At 28.8% G+C, this 19721-nt stretch overlaps 1 protein-coding gene across 1 annotated transcript in view; it reads right to left on the bottom strand.

Annotated features, from left to right (window-relative positions):
- The window catches only part of LOC111689846 (neuropeptides capa receptor), a 97974-nt gene that overhangs the window by 59167 nt on the left and 19086 nt on the right, over positions 1-19721 (bottom strand). Inside the window, exon 2 of the mRNA XM_046952469.1 lies at positions 7206-7250. The gene's annotated coding sequence lies outside the window, so the exon portion shown is untranslated. The remainder of the gene's footprint in view (positions 1-7205; positions 7251-19721) is intronic.

Genomic DNA, 19721 nt, shown 5'->3' on the forward strand with positions numbered 1-19721 from the left:
ATTGGAATTCATTCTATCGAAGCCTTTGAAGTGCCAATATTTTGGTGTATGAGCTTTATGAATTTTTTTGAAAAAGAAATTTAAATAAAGTGCATTTCCTTTTTAAATTAAGAAAATAAAAACAGTGAAAATGTAAATTAAGAGAAACAAAATTTTTGAATATATTTAAAACACAAACAAGTGTTAACCCAACAAAGACAACACCACGAGAATAAAACATTATTCCACTTTATATTAAAAATTATAAAATAGTCTATATATACACACAGAAAAAAGATCGATTGGAAATCGGTTACCATTATAAATATTTAGTTAAATTAACTAAAATTGTATCGCTGTTATCAAAAATCTGTAAAATTAACTAATTTTCTATATTGCTTACTAAAAAACCATAATTATAATAGAATTGCGGTTTTAACAATTTCCATATCAATAATTTGAACTGAATTGTATAGGTTATTAATTTTTTTTGTAAATTCAGTCAATGAAGCCGACTTTTATTTAGGATTAAAACGTAGGAACATCAAATATTAGTCGCTGCAACCGAAAAATAGTAGAAAGTAAAAAATATTGAGCACTGCAATCAATTATCAATTGAAAAATATATTTAAAATTTAATTACGGTTAAAGGAACTAAATTCGATGTTCGTAACCGATTAAGAGGTAATAATAGTTGACGTATACAAAAATAAATAAATAAAATAAAATAAATTTATAATTAAAAAAAAATCGAATAATGCTTGAGGATTACTTTATGCGAAAAAATCGGATTAAAAAGGTAATGTTTAATATATGTTACATCTTTTAATCTATTTTGTGTTATTTTTCCATTAGTGTTAATAATTTTGCAGCTGCGGAAAGGCGTGGAAGGTAGTACCTTATAGACATGTTGGACAGGATGAAGAACAAAATCTCTGGCACATAAACATAGCGTTTACCACCAAATTATCAAAACTAAAGGGCAAAAGTAGTATTTTTATATCAATAAGTTTTGCACGTTTATATAAATTCATATATTTTGTAAATATTTTAAATAAAATTAAACATATTTTAAAATACACAAAATCCACAAATTGGTATTTAATAAATAATATTTCAGTTGAATATACCAATAATTTCAATCCACATTACCGAATAATAAACAAAAATAGTTGTGTACACAATATATTCAGTAATAGTATCGGAATTTTTCAATAATTACAATCGAATTTTGATATAGTTGTGAGAACCGGCTGAATTCGATTGGAAACAAATTCGGTTATCACAACGAATCTGTTTTCTCTGTGTAGTTATAGTTTAGTCTATAATTTACTTAATCTATAGTCTAGCCTATAACCTAGTCTTTAGTCTATAGTCTAATATCTGTATATAGTCTAGTCTATAGTCTAGTCTAGTCTATAGTCTAGTCTATAGTCTAGTCTAGTCTATAGTCTAGTCTATAGTCTAGTCTATAGTCTAGTCTATAGTCTAGTCTATAGTCTAGTCTATAGTCTAGTCTATAGTCTAGTCTATAGTCTAGTCTATAGTCTAGTCTATAGTCTAGTCTATAGTCTAGTCTATAGTCTAGTCTATAGTCTAGTCTATAGTCCAGTCTATTGTCTAGTCTATAGCCCAGTCTATAGTCTAGTCTATAGTCTAGTCTGTGGTCTAGTCTATAGACTAGTCTATAGTCTACTCTATAGTCTAGTCTACAGTCTATTCTACAATCTAGTCTATAGTCTAGTCTATAGTCTAGTCTATAGTTTAGTCTATAGTTTAATCTATAGTCTAGTCTATAGTCTAGTCTATAGTCTAGTTTAAAGTCTAGTCTATAGTCTATTCTATAGTCTAGTCCATAGTCTAGGCTCTAGTCTAGTATATAGTCTAGTCTATAGTCTATTCTATAGTCTATTCTATAATCTAGTCTATTCTACTCGACTTTTTATACTCTAAAATATATATTCTCTTTTAATCTGTAGTCTGGTAATTCAGATGTATTTTGTGAACATCCAAAGGAAATCTCCCCTTTAATATAATATTTTATTAACCCTTTTTAACAACGAGCTTTTCAGATTACTGAACAAAGTTTTGCATAACTTTTCCTTTGTACATATTTTCTATAAAATTTCAATCCGTTATCATAAAATGAACATATCGTCATATAAAACTCAAACGGCCTTATTAAATACTTTTAAAATTATAAAATCAAACGGCTATTTAAATTGAAAAGTAGACTCTTTTATATACGCCTTTACAGTGGCTTAGATAAAAATGGGTAAATTAAAATGCTTTTGTATTTGTTTTGGTTTAACTCATTGATTTTATGCAATACATTAGAATCAACAATAAAATACATTTTGAATGGCCGTTTGCCTTTTCAGTGACGATATACAATTTTTGACAAAAGATCACATGGAAAACAAAATGATTTTTAATTTACTTAAGAAACTACAAACTAAAATTTAAACAATGAAAAATATTGTAACTAACACAAACCAAATATTTACATTCATATGACTCAGTGTGTTAAAAAGTTTCAAATATATTTTATTTTAATTAGTCACATAAAGTTTTTAAAAAACAATCACAAACTCTCATCAGTGTCATGCATGTATTTGTTATGGTTGTTTAAAAAAACTTTTATTTTAATATTTTTTGAACTGAATTTTAATAATTAAACTGGTAATTTTGTTATTAGTTTATAAGTATTTTATATTAAAAATTAATATTTTCTTATCATATTCTATTAGGAATATGAAAAGGAATAAATTCTATTAAATATTTGTGCCAGTGACCTTATATGTAGATTATTGCTCTTCGATTGTATATTGAGGTTTTTCATTTATTCAATTTCTTTCAAAATTACAAAATCAATAAACTTGTTAACGATAGATACAGCGTCTTTTTCAAACGGACCAAATATGGAAAATAATAAATAATAGCACGACACGCTAAATTTATCTAAATATTTATCTATTGTCTGCTGTAATGTCTAGTCATAAGGGTATCGATAAAAATATTTATATGCTTTTTTACGTTTTGTTTGTATAACAAATTGAAGTAAATTTAAATTACATTATCCAAGTACATTAAAGATTCTTAGAATAATATTCAAATATAAAAGCTTAATAATTGTTCACATACATAATATCATGGAAATTTAATACACGTAATTTATATAATCCACATAAGGTGACAGACATTGCAAACATTTGCATGATTTTATATGAAAATTTTATTTATTGAAAATAAATCTACATTCGAAAAATTTTATAATAATGATAGCTTTCAAAAAAAGACTACAATTTATTGTAAAATTTTCAAACATTTTTTATTCATTTTATTTTAAAGGTGTATATTATTACCATAGTTAACTCGAGAAGGAGCGGCTACTAGTTCATATTGCTTACAGTTAGGGCCTATTGTAGTCTACATTTAGTCTATATACTACTGTATATTCTCGTCTATATTCTAATGTATGGTCTAATCTATGGTTTAGTCTATATTTTTGTCCATCATCTCTTCTATTGTCTAGTATTCAGTCTAGTCTATAGTCTAGTTTATAGTCTAGTCTATAGTCTAGTCTATAGTCTAGTCTATAGTCTAGTCTACAGTCTAGTCTATAGTCTAGTCTATAGTCTATAGTCTAGTCTTTAGTCTATAGCCTAGTCTATAGTCTAGTCTATAGTCTAGTCTATAGTCTAGTCTATAGTCTAGTCTATAGTCTAGTCTATAGTCTAGTCTATAGTCTAGTCTATAGTCTAGTCTATAGTCTAGTCTATAGTCTAGTCTATAGTCTAGTCTATAGTCTAGTCTATAGTCTAGTCTATAGTCTAGTCTATAGTCTAGTCTATAGTCTAGTCTATAGTCTAGTCTATAGTCTAGTCTATAGTCTAGTCTATAGTCTAGTCTATAGTCTAGTCTATAGTCTAGTCTATAGTCTAGTCTATAGTCTAGTCTATAGTCTAGTCTATAGTCTAGTCTATAGTCTAGTCTATAGTCTAGTCTATAGTCTAGTCTATAGTCTAGTCTATAGTCTAGTCTATAGTCTAGTCTATAGTCTAGTCTATAGTCTAGTCTATAGTCTAGTCTATAGTCTAGTCTATAGTCTAGTCTATAGTCTAGTCTATAGTCTAGTCTATAGTCTAGTCTATAGTCTAGTCTATAGTCTAGTCTATAGTCTAGTCTATAGTCTAGTCTCTAGTCTAGTCTATAGTCTATAGTCTAGTCTATAGTGTAGTCTATAGTCTAGTCTATAGTCTAGTCTATAGTCTAGTCTATGGTCTAGTCTATAGTCTAGTCTATAGTCTAGTCTATAGTCTAGTCTATAGTCTAGTCTATAGTCTAGTCTATAGTCTAGTCTATAGTCTAGTCTATAGTCTAGTCTATAGTCTATAGTCTAGTCTATAGTCTAGTCTATAGTCTAGTCTATAGTCTAGTCTATAGTCTAGTCTATAGTCTAGTCTATAGTCTAGTCTATAGTCTAGTCTATAGTCTAGTCTATAGTCTAGTCTATAGTCTAGTCTATAGTCTAGTCTAGTCTATAGTCTAGTCTATAGTCTAGTCTATAGTCTAGTCTATAGTCTAGTCTATAGTCTAGTCTATAGTCTAGTCTATAGTCTAGTCTATAGTCTAGTCTATAGTCTAGTCTATAGTCTAGTCTATAGTCTAGTCTATAGTCTAGTCTATAGTCTAGTCTATAGTCTAGTCTATAGTCTAGTCTATAGTCCAGTCTATAGTCTAGTCTATAGTCTAGTCTATAGTCTAGTCTATAGTCTAGTCTATAGTCTAGTCTATAGTCTAGTCTATAGTCTAGTCTATAGTCTAGTCTATAGTCTAGTCTATAGTCTAGTCTATAGTCTAGTCTATAGTCTAGTCTATAGTCTAGTCTATATAGTCTAGTCTATAGTCTAGTCTATAGTCTAGTCTATAGTCTAGTCTATAGTCTAGTCTATAGTCTAGTCTATAGTCTAGTCTATAGTCTAGTCTATAGTCTAGTCTATAGTCTAGTCTATAGTCTAGTCTATAGTCTAGTCTATAGTCTAGTCTATAGTCTAGTCTATAGTCTAGTCTATAGTCTAGTCTATAGTCTAGTCTATAGTCTAGTCTATAGTCTAGTCTATAGTCTAGTCTATAGTCTAGTCTATAGTCTAGTCTATAGTCTAGTCTATAGTCTAGTCTCTAGTCTAGTCTATAGTCTATAGTCTAGTCTATAGTGTAGTCTATAGTCTAGTCTATAGTCTAGTCTATAGTCTAGTCTATGGTCTAGTCTATAGTCTAGTCTATAGTCTAGTCTATAGTCTAGTCTATAGTCTAGTCTATAGTCTAGTCTATAGTCTAGTCTATAGTCTAGTCTATAGTCTAGTCTATAGTCTAGTCTATAGTCTATAGTCTAGTCTATAGTCTAGTCTATAGTCTAGTCTATAGTCTAGTCTATAGTCTAGTCTATAGTCTAGTCTATAGTCTAGTCTATAGTCTAGTCTATAGTCTAGTCTATAGTCTAGTCTATAGTCTAGTCTATAGTCTAGTCTATAGTCTAGTCTATAGTCTAGTCTATAGTCTAGTCTATAGTCTAGTCTATAGTCTAGTCTATAGTCTAGTCTATAGTCTAGTCTATAGTCTAGTCTATAGTCTAGTCTATAGTCTAGTCTATAGTCTAGTCTATAGTCTAGTCTATAGTCTAGTCTATAGTCTAGTCTATAGTCTAGTCTATAGTCTAGTCTATAGTCCAGTCTATAGTCTAGTCTATAGTCTAGTCTATAGTCTAGTCTATAGTCTAGTCTATAGTCTAGTCTATAGTCTAGTCTATAGTCTAGTCTATAGTCTAGTCTATAGTCTAGTCTATAGTCTAGTCTATAGTCTAGTCTATAGTCTAGTCTATAGTCTAGTCTATAGTCTAGTCTATAGTCTAGTCTATAGTCTAGTCTATAGTCTAGTCAATAGTCTAGTCTATAGTCTAGTCTATAGTCTAGTCTATAGTCTAGTCTATAGTCTAGTCTATAGTCTAGTCTATAGTCTAGTCTATAGTCTAGTCTATAGTCTAGTCTATAGTTTAGTCTATAGTCTAGTCTATAGTCTAGTCTATAGTCTAGTCTATAGTCTAGTCTATAGTCTAGTCTATAGTCTAGTCTATAGTCTAGTCTATAGTCTAGTCTATAGTCTAGTCTATAGTCTAGTCTATAGTCTAGTCTATAGTCTAGTCCATAGTCTAGTCTATAGTCTAGTCTATAGTCTAGTCCATAGTCTAGTCTATAGTCTAGTCTATAGTCTAGTCTATAGTCTAGTCTATAGTCTAGTCTATAGTCTAGTCTATAGTCTAGTCTATAGTCTAGTCTATAGTCTAGTCTATAGTCTAGTCTATAGTCTAGTCTATAGTCTAGTCTATAGTCTAGTCTATAGTCTAGTCTATAGTCTAGTCTATAGTCTAGTCTATATCTAGTCTATAGTCTAGTCTATAGTCTAGTCTATAGTCTAGTCTATAGTCTAGTCTATAGTCTAGTCTATAGTCTAGTCTATAGTCTAGTCTATAGTCTAGTCTATAGTCTAGTCTATAGTCTAGTCTATAGTCTAGTCTATAGTATAGTCTATAGTCTAGTCTATAGTATAGTCTATAGTCTAGTCTATAGTCTAGTCTATAGTCTAGTCTATAGTCTAGTCTATAGTCTAGTCTATAGTCTAGTCTATAGTCTAGTCTATAGTCTAGTCTATAGTCTAGTCTATAGTCTAGTCTAGTCTATAGTCTAGTCTATAGTCTAGTCTATAGTCTAGTCTATAGTCTAGTCTATAGTCTAGTCTATAGTCTAGTCTATAGTCTAGTCTATAGTCTAGTCTATAGTCTAGTCTATAGTCTAGTCTGTAGTCTAGTCTATAGTCTAGTCTATAGTCTAGTCTATAGTCTAGTCTATAGTCTAGTCTATAGTCTAGTCTATAGTCTAGTCTATAGTCTAGTCTATAGTCTATTCTATAGTCTAGTCTATAGTCTAGTCTATAGTCTAGTCTATAGTCTAGTCTATAGTCTAGTCTATAGTCTAGTCTATAGTCTAGTCTATAGTCTAGTCTATAGTCTAATCTATAGTATAGAGTTTAGTCTATTTTATAGTCAAGTCTGGTTTAGAGTCAATTCTCGTTTCTAGTTTAGTTTGTATACCAGTTTATAGTTTAATATAAGTCCCTTGATTTCTAGAAATAAACTTAAGTATAATGACATAGCAAATATTTTGACTCACCATAAAACATTGAAAAGTTGTCTGTCTATTTACATCAGTTAATCTCTAAAACGAAAGAAAAAATTCATCACAAAATTAAAATTAGTTAACTGTGTATGTATTTACTTATGCATGTTAATATGATGCGCGTTACGTATACGATGCGCATAATAAACTTGATAATCTTAGTAAATCAATCAATCACTCCAAATAACGTTATTCTATATGTCTATCATCTAGCTGTCTAATAAAAAATCGACAACATCATCATTCGATATAGAAAACAATAATAATTATGAATTTAAACCTCGAAGGCAATGAAAAGGTTTTAGCATAAAAATGCGTTTAAAATGGAAAGAATTAATGTATTTGAATAACAATAAAGATTATATGAGAAATGCGTATTACCAAAAATACAAAGATTGACAGTTTAAGCTCAGCATTTATTCATAACTGCTAATTATGTTTTTGGAATTATTAAGCAATCACTAACAAAATTAATTTGTATTTGAAATAGAAAATATTTTCTAAAAAGATTTTCCACTTAATTGTCTTTTATAGTGAACTAAAAATTAATTAAAATAAAAATGGAATTACCAAAACTAAAATTAATTAATTTTTCATTTTGTAAAACCAAGTAACTAACAAATTTGAATTCTTTATAAAATTAAAAAAAAAATCGAAAAAATTAAATGGAAAATGTTTAAAAAATACCTCACTTAAGGTTCATGCAATTTTATGCAAATTTTTGTAAAATAAAAAAAAATGAATTAAACTCTTTAGAATCAGTGTTGTTACATACTCCTACACACAAAGACAATTAAGGCGACCTCCTAAAATATGCAGCACATGGCTACATGTATATACCCCTTAAAAATATGCTAACTACATCCATGAGTAAATAAATGTTTCGGTTTTGTTGGTGTAGATAAGATGGTGTTTGTATTTAAGTATATTTGCTTGCTTGTGTGTGTTTCAGTTTTACCATTAAAACTTAAACATACAAAAACACAAACACACATTAAGACAAACATGCAACATTTAACACTTTACCACAGAGATACTGAATACAGTAGACCATATAGTAAATGGATGCCAAGTTATCAAATTAAAAAAAGGCAAGCAAACTATTTTTTATAAGAACTAGTGAGGATGTGTACCATCACATGCCAGTAACATGTGTAAAAATGAAATTTATTGTTGTTTAAATAGTTTGTAATACTTATGTACTGTAAGGAGGCTTCCAAAAAAAGCTTATTGCAATTCATGCAATAGATATCGTAGCAATAGAAGTTAGCAATTTAAAGTCTATGTTTCAGGTTTGAAAAACTTTTGCAAACAAAGTCGCCGATACTACTAAAGAAAACATGATGCCACCCTAACGAGCAGCTGAATGTACTCCTAAAAGCATGTCAATAGGAAATTGATATAAAAATAATTGATTTCACTACAAGAAACGAAATTCTTAAAAGTATTTCAGTTTGTTTTTCACATTAACCTTCTATTGAAACTTATTTAAAAGTCCTGCATCACATTTGAATTTCCTATCAGTCCTTTAAACACATTTTCTTACTTAAGCTTAAAATTACACTAAGGATTATATGTATAACAATTTTGCCACAAGTTGAGCGTGTAAAAAAGTTAAACTGAAATTATTTGCAACAACTCATGACACAAAAACAAAAACGGTGTCATCATTTTAAATATTGTAATAAACTACTTAAAAGGCGAAAGTAATTTATTTCGTGAAAAAAGTAACTTAACAAACTTAAATAGAAACTATAACTAAATTAAGTGAAAATTGTCTGTAGCAGAAATGAGAAATTAGACAAATAATAAAAAAAAAATATTTTAATAAAAAAGTAAACGCATCATCAATTTAATAATATTGTACAAACAGACATACATATATACACAATAGGGTCACTTCGTTCCTTATGGTTAATAGTTCTAGTTCAGTTCTAGTTCAGTTCTAGTTCAGTTCTAGTTCAGTTCTAGTTCAGTTCTAGTTCAGTTCTAGTTCAGTTCTAGTTCAGTTCTAGTTCAGTTCTAGTTCAGTTCTAGTTCAGTTCTAGTTCAGTTCTAGTTCAGTTCTAGTTCAGTTCTAGTTCAGTTCTAGTTCAGTTCTAGTTCAGTTCTAGTTCAGTTCTAGTTCAGTTCTAGTTCAGTTCTAGTTCAGTTCTAGTTCAGTTCAAGTTCAGTTCTAGTTCAGTTCTAGTTCAGTTCTAGTTCAGTTCTAGTTCAGTTCTAGTTCAGTTCTAGTTCAGTTCTAGTTCAGTTCTAGTTCAGTTCTAGTTCAGTTCAGTTCTAGTTCTAGTTCAGTTCTAGTTCAGTTCTAGTTCAGTTCTAGTTCAGTTCTAGTTCAGTTCTAGTTCAGTTCTAGTTCAGTTCTAGTTCAGTTCTAGTTCAGTTCTAGTTCAGTTCTAGTTCAGTTCTAGTTCAGTTCTAGTTCAGTTCTAGTTCAGTTCTAGTTCAGTTCTAGTTCAGTTCTAGTTCAGTTCTAGTTCAGTTCTAGTTCAGTTCTAGTTCAGTTCTAGTTCAGTTCTAGTTCAGTTCTAGTTCAGTTCTAGTTCAGTTCTAGTTCAGTTCTAGTTCAGTTCTAGTTCAGTTCTAGTTCAGTTCTAGTTCAGTTCTAGTTCAGTTCTAGTTCAGTTCTAGTTCAGTTCTAGTTCAGTTCTAGTTCAGTTCTAGTTCAGTTCTAGTTCAGTTCTAGTTCAGTTCTAGTTCAGTTCTAGTTCAGTTCTAGTTCAGTTCTAGTTTAGTTCTAGTTCAGTTCTAGTTCAGTTCTAGTTCAGTTCTAGTTTAGTTCTAGTTCAGTTCTAGTTTAGTTCTAGTTCAGTTCTAGTTTAGTTCTAGTTCAGTTCTAGTTCAGTTCTAGTTCAGTTCTAGTTCAGTTCTAGTTCAGTTCTGGTTCAGTTCTAGTTCAGTTCTAGTTCAGTTCTAGTTCAGTTCTAGTTCAGTTCTAGTTCAGTTCTAGTTCAGTTCTAGTTCAGTTCTAGTTCAGTTCTAGTTCAGTTTTAGTTGAGTTCTAGTTCAGTACTTGCTCATCTTAGTGTTAGTTCAGTTTTAATTTCCACATTTTGTTAGGACAACCTTATTATCAACAAAACAAAACTTTTGCTATAACTGTAATTAGTAAAATAAAATAAAAAAGTTTTTTTTTATGAAATTGGTTGATATGGATTATAATTTCTTTGGAAAACTATTTTTAAATTTTTCAAAATAGACCATAATAGTTATAAAAAGTTTAAAAATTATGCTATTTTCATTATATATTAATTTCTCAAATATTTGATATGAAATCATATAAAAACCAACTCTAGTTTTATTATAAATAAGTTTCAATTATGTAACTAAACATTTTTCTAATAAATCACCTACATACTAGTAACTTTCAAGTAAAATTTTTTGTTAGATTTATCACTAATTTAGTAAACAATTTATAACTTGAATGCCTTTAAAATTGTACACCTCTATTAATATATGCGTATAGTTTTTGGAGTCATTTTTGAATAATTAGTTTAAAGTGAAAATTCCATGGAGTTGCATGCAATGTTGACATATTCTTCTCACGTGACCTCCTAAATACCTATAAACATATACATGTTTGGATGTACATAAGTATGTAACTAAACTAATGAGTAGATTTTGACATGAATTTGCAATTAAGTAAAATTTTGCATTTTAAACACACATAAACCAAACATTTTAACCAGAACCAAATATTTGACAATAGAATCTGTTGCATATATGCATGTTGTTGTAGGTGTATAGACAAGCCAACCCAGCAAAAAGGAACGAAGTAACAAACAAACTAACTAACTAACTAACTACCTAACTAACAAATTAACTAACTAACCAGCTAACTGACTAACTAACTACCTAACAAACTAACTAACCAACTAACTAATTAATTAACTAACTAACTAACCATCTAACTAACTAACTAACTAACTAACTTATTAACCAATTAACTAACTAACTAACTAACTAACTAACTAACTAACTAACTAACTAACTAACTAACTAACTAACTAACTAACTAACTAACTAACTAACAAATTAACTAACTACCTAACTAACAAACTAATTAACTAACTAACCAGCTAACTGACTAACTAACTACCTAACAAACTAACTAACTAACTAATTAACTAACTAACTACCTAACTGACTAACTAACTAACTAACTAATTAATTAACCAATTAACTAACTTAACCAATTAACTAACTAACTAACTAACTAACTAACTAACTAACTAACTAACTAACAAATTAACTAACTACCTAACTATCAAACTAACTAACCAGCTAACTGACTAACTAACTAGCTAACAAACTAACTAACTAACTAACTAACTAATTAACTAACTAACTACCTAACTGACTAACTAACTAACTAACTAACTAACTAACTAACTAACTAATTAATTAACCAATTAACTAACTAACTAACTAACTAACTAACTAACTAACTAACTGACTAACTATCTATCTATCTATCTATCTATCTATCTATCTATCTATCTATCTATCTATCTATCTATCTATCTATCTATCTATCTATCTATCTATCTATCTATCTATCTATCTATCTATCTATCTATCTATCTATCTATCTATCTATCTATCTATCTATCTATCTATCTATCTATCTATCTATCTATCTATCTATCTATCTATCTATCTATCTATCTATCTATCTATCTATCTATCTATCTATCTATCTATCTATCTATCTATCTATACCAACATTGTCGTGTAAATGTATGCAATTAAATTTCATTCACACAAATAGTGTAAATGTCATTATATTTAGCTTGAATCAATTTCAAAATTTAAATCGCTGCACAATAGGTATCAATAGAGAAAAGTTTTAATTATTTTTAATATTAAAACATTTAAATAATAAAGAGGAATCTTTTATTTATAGGCATGAAATATTTAGATATTTAAAACTGTCATTAAAAAAAAAACTAAAATTAATTATAAATTTTTGATGTACAATACTCGATGAACTCCTACATAAAATATATTAAAGTCTAACATTTAATTAGTTAGCTATTAAGTTTTTCTACAATAAAATTGAATTTTTAACTAAATTATACTTACAAATATGGGGACGATTAAAATTTTTATTATTTAATCGTGTGTTTTGAATATTTTAAACATTTACATAATTATTCATAGAGATGTATTAAAGGTTTATAAAACAAATTTGCATACATAGTTTTTCCTATAATGTTTATTAATAACATTGACTCTCATCCATGTTGTTAAACCAACATAGACATATGTATGTATGCAGATTATATTTTTATCGAGGATTTTATAAATTTAAAGCTAAACAAATAACATCTATCATAATTAATAATATAATATTTTAATGACACTTTGGCAAACATTTTTTTAATAATTAATAATTGCTTATAAAGGGTGGTTTTATAAGACCGATAGAACTTATAAAAGAGTTAGGCTAGTAATGATTCTTCAAAATCAATTCCGTTAGTCATATTGAAATCATTTTCAAATATAAAAACCAAGTAGTAATTGCTTTTTTCAAATTAAAAATAATAAATTAAATTATATTTACTATTTGATTTATTTTTGACAAAATTCTAACGAACTTCTTAAAGAAACACCCGGTATAAATAAATAAATAAATAAAAATTTATAAATAGAAATTATTAATTTTTATTACGAGAATATAAAACAAATTTTATATGACAATCAATCAATTTGCGTGCGTGTCGTTTATGACTATATGTCTATGTATGTATGTATATTTTTAATTTTTTAAATTAATCATACGTCACGTATGTTTGAAAAAACATTTTATTTTCAAATTGTAAAACATAAAAATATATTAAGGAGTGAGATCGAAAAATTCTTAACACACGTTTTTCATTACATTTTTCAACCAAAGTATTATTTGATTTTTTTTGATCAAGTTACCTTTGAAAAACATGTCAGTTATTATGTGTAATGTCAATTATATTAATTTGTTAATCTGATTAAAATGAGTGACCAGAAAAAAGTGCGTACTGAAATTATTAAATATTTTAAACTAAACCCAACTTGGTCTTACAAAAAGTTGGCCAAGCATACGAAGGTCTGCCGTCAAACTGTTTCCAATGTTATTAAACAGTACCGGGAGAACTTGTCAGTTGATAGAAAACCTGGTTCAGGTAGAAGGAATGGTCCACATGATGTTTCTAAAGCCAAAAAAATAGAACGCATTTTCAAAAGAGCTCCCAACACATCCAGTAGGGAAGCAGCTCGGTTAGCTTAGTGCTCGGACTATTTGGTACGAAAAGTTAAAGCTAATGCAGGTTTAAAAACATACAAGGCTCAAAAAGTTCCTGACAGGAACGCTGCTAAAAATTTAGAGGCCAAAAACAGAGCACGGAAATTGAAGTCAAGTTTTATAAAAAAAATATTCTTGCTGCATAATGGATGACGAAACGTATGTTCTGGCAGATTTTTCGCAACTTCCAGATCAAAAGTTTTATGTTGCTGATGCTCGAGGGAATGTTGAAGAAAAGTTTAGGACCCAAAAGCAGACAAAATTTCCCAGAAAGTTCTTGGTATGGCAAGCAATATGCAGTTGCGGCAAAAGAAGCCAATCATTTGTCACAACGGGCTCTATAAATACCGAAATTTACATCAAGGAATGTTTACAAAAAAGGCTGCTTCCATTCATAAGAATTCATAATGTGTCCACTTATTTTTGGCCTGACTTGGCATCCTGTCACTATGGTAAACAAGCCCTTGAGTGGTACAAGAACAATAATGTGGTATTTGTACCAAGAGAGGCAAATCCTCCAAACTGCCCGGAGCTAAGGCCAGTGGAGAGATATTGGGCTCTTGTTAAAAGAGAATTGAAGAGTACAAAAAAGGTGTCCAAAAGTGTGGTAGATTTTAAACGGAGATGGACTACATGTTCGAGCAAAGTGACAGAAAGCACTATAAAAACGTAAATGGAAGGGTTTCCGAAAAGGGTTCAAAATTTCATCACTAGTGATTAAAACTATGAAAATATTTTTTTTGTAAATTGTAATAATAATTTGAATCAAATAAAAAAAAATAAAGCTGTAAGTTTAGTGGTTTCTTTTTTATAAACATATATGTATATTAAGAATTTTTCGATCTCACTCCTTATCAATAAAAGTTTTACTATTGACTAAACAAAAGAATCTAATCTGTTCGTCCTTTAATAATTGTTTCCAGTATATTCCTTGAGGTCCTTGAAACTATAGCAACAACTGAACAAACCTATAAAAAGTATAAAAAATCGTGTATAAATGATAATTAAACAAAAAAAAATTCCTATGAGCCACAAGAGATTACCTAATTCTTAGATTTTATGACATTTTTATTGTCTGCTGTAAAATTGTCTTACTAGTTTATACTTCCCTATTCGCATTTATGCTTCAATTGTTTAAAAATCATATAATTTTTATTATATTTAAAAACTAGTTTGCTTTTATTTCTTCATCATTAAAGCATTACTCAACTATCATTAACATCAACAAAAAAAAACTTCGTCATTATTTTAATTTTTTATTATTTCTATTGAATAAATCTAGCATTTAAAGAAAAGAGCAAAACTTTTTCATGAAACAAATTTCCACAAATTATTTATTAACATAGCAGCAGCATCACTAGTTTGTTTGTATATTAAATATAAATATCGATAAAATATCGAGTTATGTCTAGAAATTTGTAACTAAAAGCTTTTATAAGTTTTCTTTTCATATAAAAAGAAAAACTTTTTCCACAAATTTTTCTCTGTTGAGGGAGTTTTCATTCATGTTGTGTGTTTGTTTGGTTTTTTTTTTATTACAATACTTCTTTCTATTTTATTACATTTTACTTGAATGACTATGAAACGTACATGTCTTTGCTCGTTTGTCTTCTTAAGCAATGAATCGTAAAATTTTATACACATGATGGTAATAAGTAGTAATAATAATAATAATGATGATGATAATGATCATCATGATGTTGCTTGGTTGGTGGGTTTTGTTTGAAGCAAAACTTTAAAAAAAATATTTAAAAGAAAAGGAATTTTAGTTTTTTGTGTGGATAAATAAAAGAGGTTCTTTGATGCATAACGTACTTTTGAAATGGCAACTTACTTAAGTTTTTAAAAAATAATTTTATATAAAAACGCTTTCAGCTTTAAAAATATCACAAAACTTCATAAATATGCTTTCAAAAACTATTGCAGTTGAACAGCACAAAACCTGGGACGAATGTTGAATTTATTTAAATAATACTTATATTTAACATTTACTTTGTCAGGTCAATTCCTCATAAATCTATAAACGAATTTAATATGAATTACAATAACCATTTAATGTTATTATTTATTTATTTATTTATTTATTTATTTATTTATTTATTTATTTATTTATTTATTAATAAATATTTATCAATAACACAATGGGCCAATTATTTGTATATATTAAATAAATTGCCATGTAAATGTTTATAAAACTTAATACAAATGAATAAATACATAAAATATATTAACAAAAATTTATTGTAGCAACAAAAAGTATTTGAACAGAGCAAACAACCCACAAACGAATTCTACCACAACCTGCTCTAATTACATACAATTTTAATATTGCTTTTGTTTGCAATTTAATGTTTAATTTTCTATAGAGTGTTAGTAGGCGTTTCAAATTTAAACTCAATTGTTGTGTAAATAATTACTGGTTGATGTTAGAACTGAAATTGTGGTCTTTTATAGTTTTGGGAAATATTATTTATATATGTGGAATTATTTAATTGAAATTTTTTTATTAATTCTTCTAACACTTTGGAATTAAAATCAGCTAATAAGCAGAGAAAAGTGATAAATGATGTTTTATAATCGGGAGTAATTGTAATTAAAATATTTATTCAATTGTCAATGGAAAAAATTTACAATAATAACAACAACAAAAACAAGTAAGAAATTATAGTCGGGTGAGGCCGAACATATAATACCCTACACCTGTGACAGAAATTAAATATGAGTTAGTTTTTATAATAAAACATTAAAGTTGAAGTGTACTTTGCCTCAGATATTCTTAAGTCATTTATTGTTTAATAAAAATTTGAAATTGTGAAATGTAATTTGATTACAAGTTTTACATAGACGGACGGACAGAAAATTAATCTGAGCCGAATGGTATAATGTAAGGTGGGTATAGGATCAATATTATTGTGCGTTACTAACATAAGCACAAACCCAATATACCCTCCCCACTAAAGTGGTGTAGGATATGAAATGAAGTACAATTAGAAGTATGTTTAGGTGGGGAACTGAAATTTCATAACTGACCAACTACCTACCTACCTACCTAACTTACTAACTAACTAACTAACTAACTAACTAACTAACTAACTAACTAACTAACCTACTAACGATCTAACTAACTAACTAACTAACTTACTAACTTACTAACTAACTAACTAACTAACTAACTAACTAACTAACTAACTAACTAACTAACTATCTAACTAACTAACTAACTAACTAACTAACTAACTAACTAACTATCTAACTAACTAACTAACTAACTAACTAACTAACTAACTAACTAACTAACTAACTAACTAACTAACTAACTAACTAACTAACTAACTAACTATCTATCTATCTATCTATCTATCTATCTATCTATCTATCTATCTATCTATCTATCTATCTATCTATCTATCTATCTATCTATCTATCTATCTATCTATCTATCTATCTATCTATCTATCTATCTATCTATCTATTTATCTATCTATCTATCTATCTATCTATCTATCTATCTATCTATCTATCTATCTATCTATCTATCTATCTATCTATCTATCTATCTATCTATCTATCTATCTATCTATCTATCTATCTAACTAACTAAGTATCCCCCATACAATCGGAACCCCAAATAGGGGTTTCAAGTTCATAATTACGTTAAGTAATCTAGCATTTCAACAAAAATTGGCAAAGATTGACCCTAAATGGTACTGCCTATTTTCTTAATGATCGGTTTTCATTTTGGCCTTGGCCCAAAGGTCTCCTAAAGTAAATTGCTTAAATATTTGCAATTCACTTATTAGCACCAGTGTTACTATAGAATTTGATGCAAATAAGTTTGATATACACATTAATCCCGAAAGCAAAAATTACTTACCAAACAACATACCTTTTAATGACTACTAGATGTCGCTTGGATTACATAGAATAATAAGGTCTTACTAATAATGTATTATATAAATACTTTCTAATTCATTAGTCATCTTGCCAGTAAAGAAAAAAGTATACTTTTTTTCATGCGATTTACAATGACAACTTTTTCTAATTACTTGTAATCGTTTGTGGTAAGTACTTGCCTCCAATGACATAACCGTGTTAAAATAATGACTTAAAATGTTATTGTGGAAGTAAAATTTAGCATTTTAACCCCTTACATGGCAATGTAAGGTATATTTTATAAACATCGTACCAATTTATAAACATCGGTTCAAATTTTGCCCGAACCTTGCAATTTCGTCCTTTTTTAATTTTTGCTTTTCACTCTTGCAAACATCATATTATTTGGCCAATTTTAATAACTAGAAACATTTTATATTGAAAGTTTAAATTTATTTTTCCATGAGCAAATATTTTCTTTGATTTTTCCGCAATGAGCAAGCTACTGAAACCCTGAGATCACATAAACATAATACTGCGAAAATTTAAAAAAAATGTGTTTTTTCTTTCGTTTTATGTCGCTCTAATTTACAAAAATGTGTGTATCACTGTGCAGTGGTTTAAAAAGAAAATTTGAAACCAAATTCCTCTTAAGGCGTATGTGTAACATTTAATTGCTGATGTACGAAGATATCAAGTATACGCTAGTAAATCATTTGTATTTTTTTAACTGTATTTTTACTGTTCTTAAAAGATTTCTTAAATTAATTTATAGTATACCCTTCACCTTCGTGAGAAGGGTTGATTAAGCTATGTCCGTCTGTCTATCTGCCTGTCTGGCCGTCTGTGTGTTTGTTGAAATCAGTTTTTAGAGGACCCCAGATATCGACGAGATCCAAAAAATTCTTAACATACATATATGTTTATAAAAAAGAAACCACTAAACTTACAGCTTTATTTTTTTATTTGATTCAAATTATTATTACAATTTACAAAAAAAAAAAATATTTTTATAGGTTTAATCACTAGTGATGAAATTTTGAACCCTTTTCGGAAACCCTTCCATTAACGTTTTTATAGTGCTTTCTGTCACTTTGCGCGAACATGTAGTCCATCTCCGTTTAAAATCTACCACACTTTTGGACACCTTTTTTGTACTCTTCAATTCTCTTTTAACAAGAGCCCAATATCTCTCCACTGGCCTTAGCTCCGGGCAGTTTGGAGGATTTGCCTCTCTTGGTACAAATACCACATTATTGTTCTTGTACCACTCAAGGGCTTGTTTACCATAGTGACAGGATGCCAAGTCAGGCCAAAAATAAGTGGACACATTATGAATTCTTATGAATGGAAGCAGCCTTTTTTGTAAACATTCCTTGATGTAAATTTCGGTATTTATAGAGCCCGTTGTGACAAATGATTGGCTTCTTTTGCCGCAACTGCATATTGCTTGCCATACCAAGAACTTTCTGGGAAATTTTGTCTGCTTTTGGGTCCTAAACTTTTCTTCAACATTCCCTCGAGCATCAGCAACATAAAACTTTTGATCTGGAAGTTGCGAAAAATCTGCCAGAACATACGTTTCGTCATCCATTATGCAGCAAGAATATTTTTTTTATAAAACTTGACTTCAATTTCCGTGCTCTGTTTTTGGCCTCTAAATTTTTAGCAGCGTTCCTGTCAGGAACTTTTTGAGCCTTGTATGTTTTTAAACCTGCATTAGCTTTAACTTTTCGTACCAAATAGTCCGAGCACTAAGCTAACCGAGCTGCTTCCCTACTGGATGTGTTGGGAGCTCTTTTGAAAATTCGTTCTATTTTTTGGGCTTTAGAAACATCATGTGGACCATTCCTTCTACCTGAACCAGGTTTTCTATCAACTGACAAGTTCTCCCGATACTGTTTAATAACATTGGAAACAGTTTGACGGCAGACCTTTGTATGCTTTGCCAACTTTTTGTAAGACCAAGTTGGGTTTATTTGAAAATATTTAATAATTTCAGTACGCACTTTTTTCTGGTCACTCATTTTAATCAGATTAACAAAAAAATTAATATAATTGACATTACACATAATAACTGACATTTTTTACAAAGGTAACTTGACCAAAAAAAAATCAAATAATACTTTGGTTGAAAAATGTAATGAAAAACGTGTGTTAAGAATTTTTCGATCTCACTCCTTATATACTTAAAAAACTTAATTCCTTCTCTCCGCGTATGAGTGATAATTAATCGATTTTTTTTTAAAATATCAAGTATACGTCATTGTATATTTTGTTAAGTGCTAAACACTGCTGAAGTTTTGTTAATCGATTTAACCATGTTCGTCCGACCATGAAAATCACATAAGGAATTT

This window comes from Lucilia cuprina, chromosome 5 (genome assembly GCF_022045245.1).
Source record: "Lucilia cuprina isolate Lc7/37 chromosome 5, ASM2204524v1, whole genome shotgun sequence".
Taxonomy (NCBI): domain Eukaryota; kingdom Metazoa; phylum Arthropoda; class Insecta; order Diptera; family Calliphoridae; genus Lucilia; species Lucilia cuprina.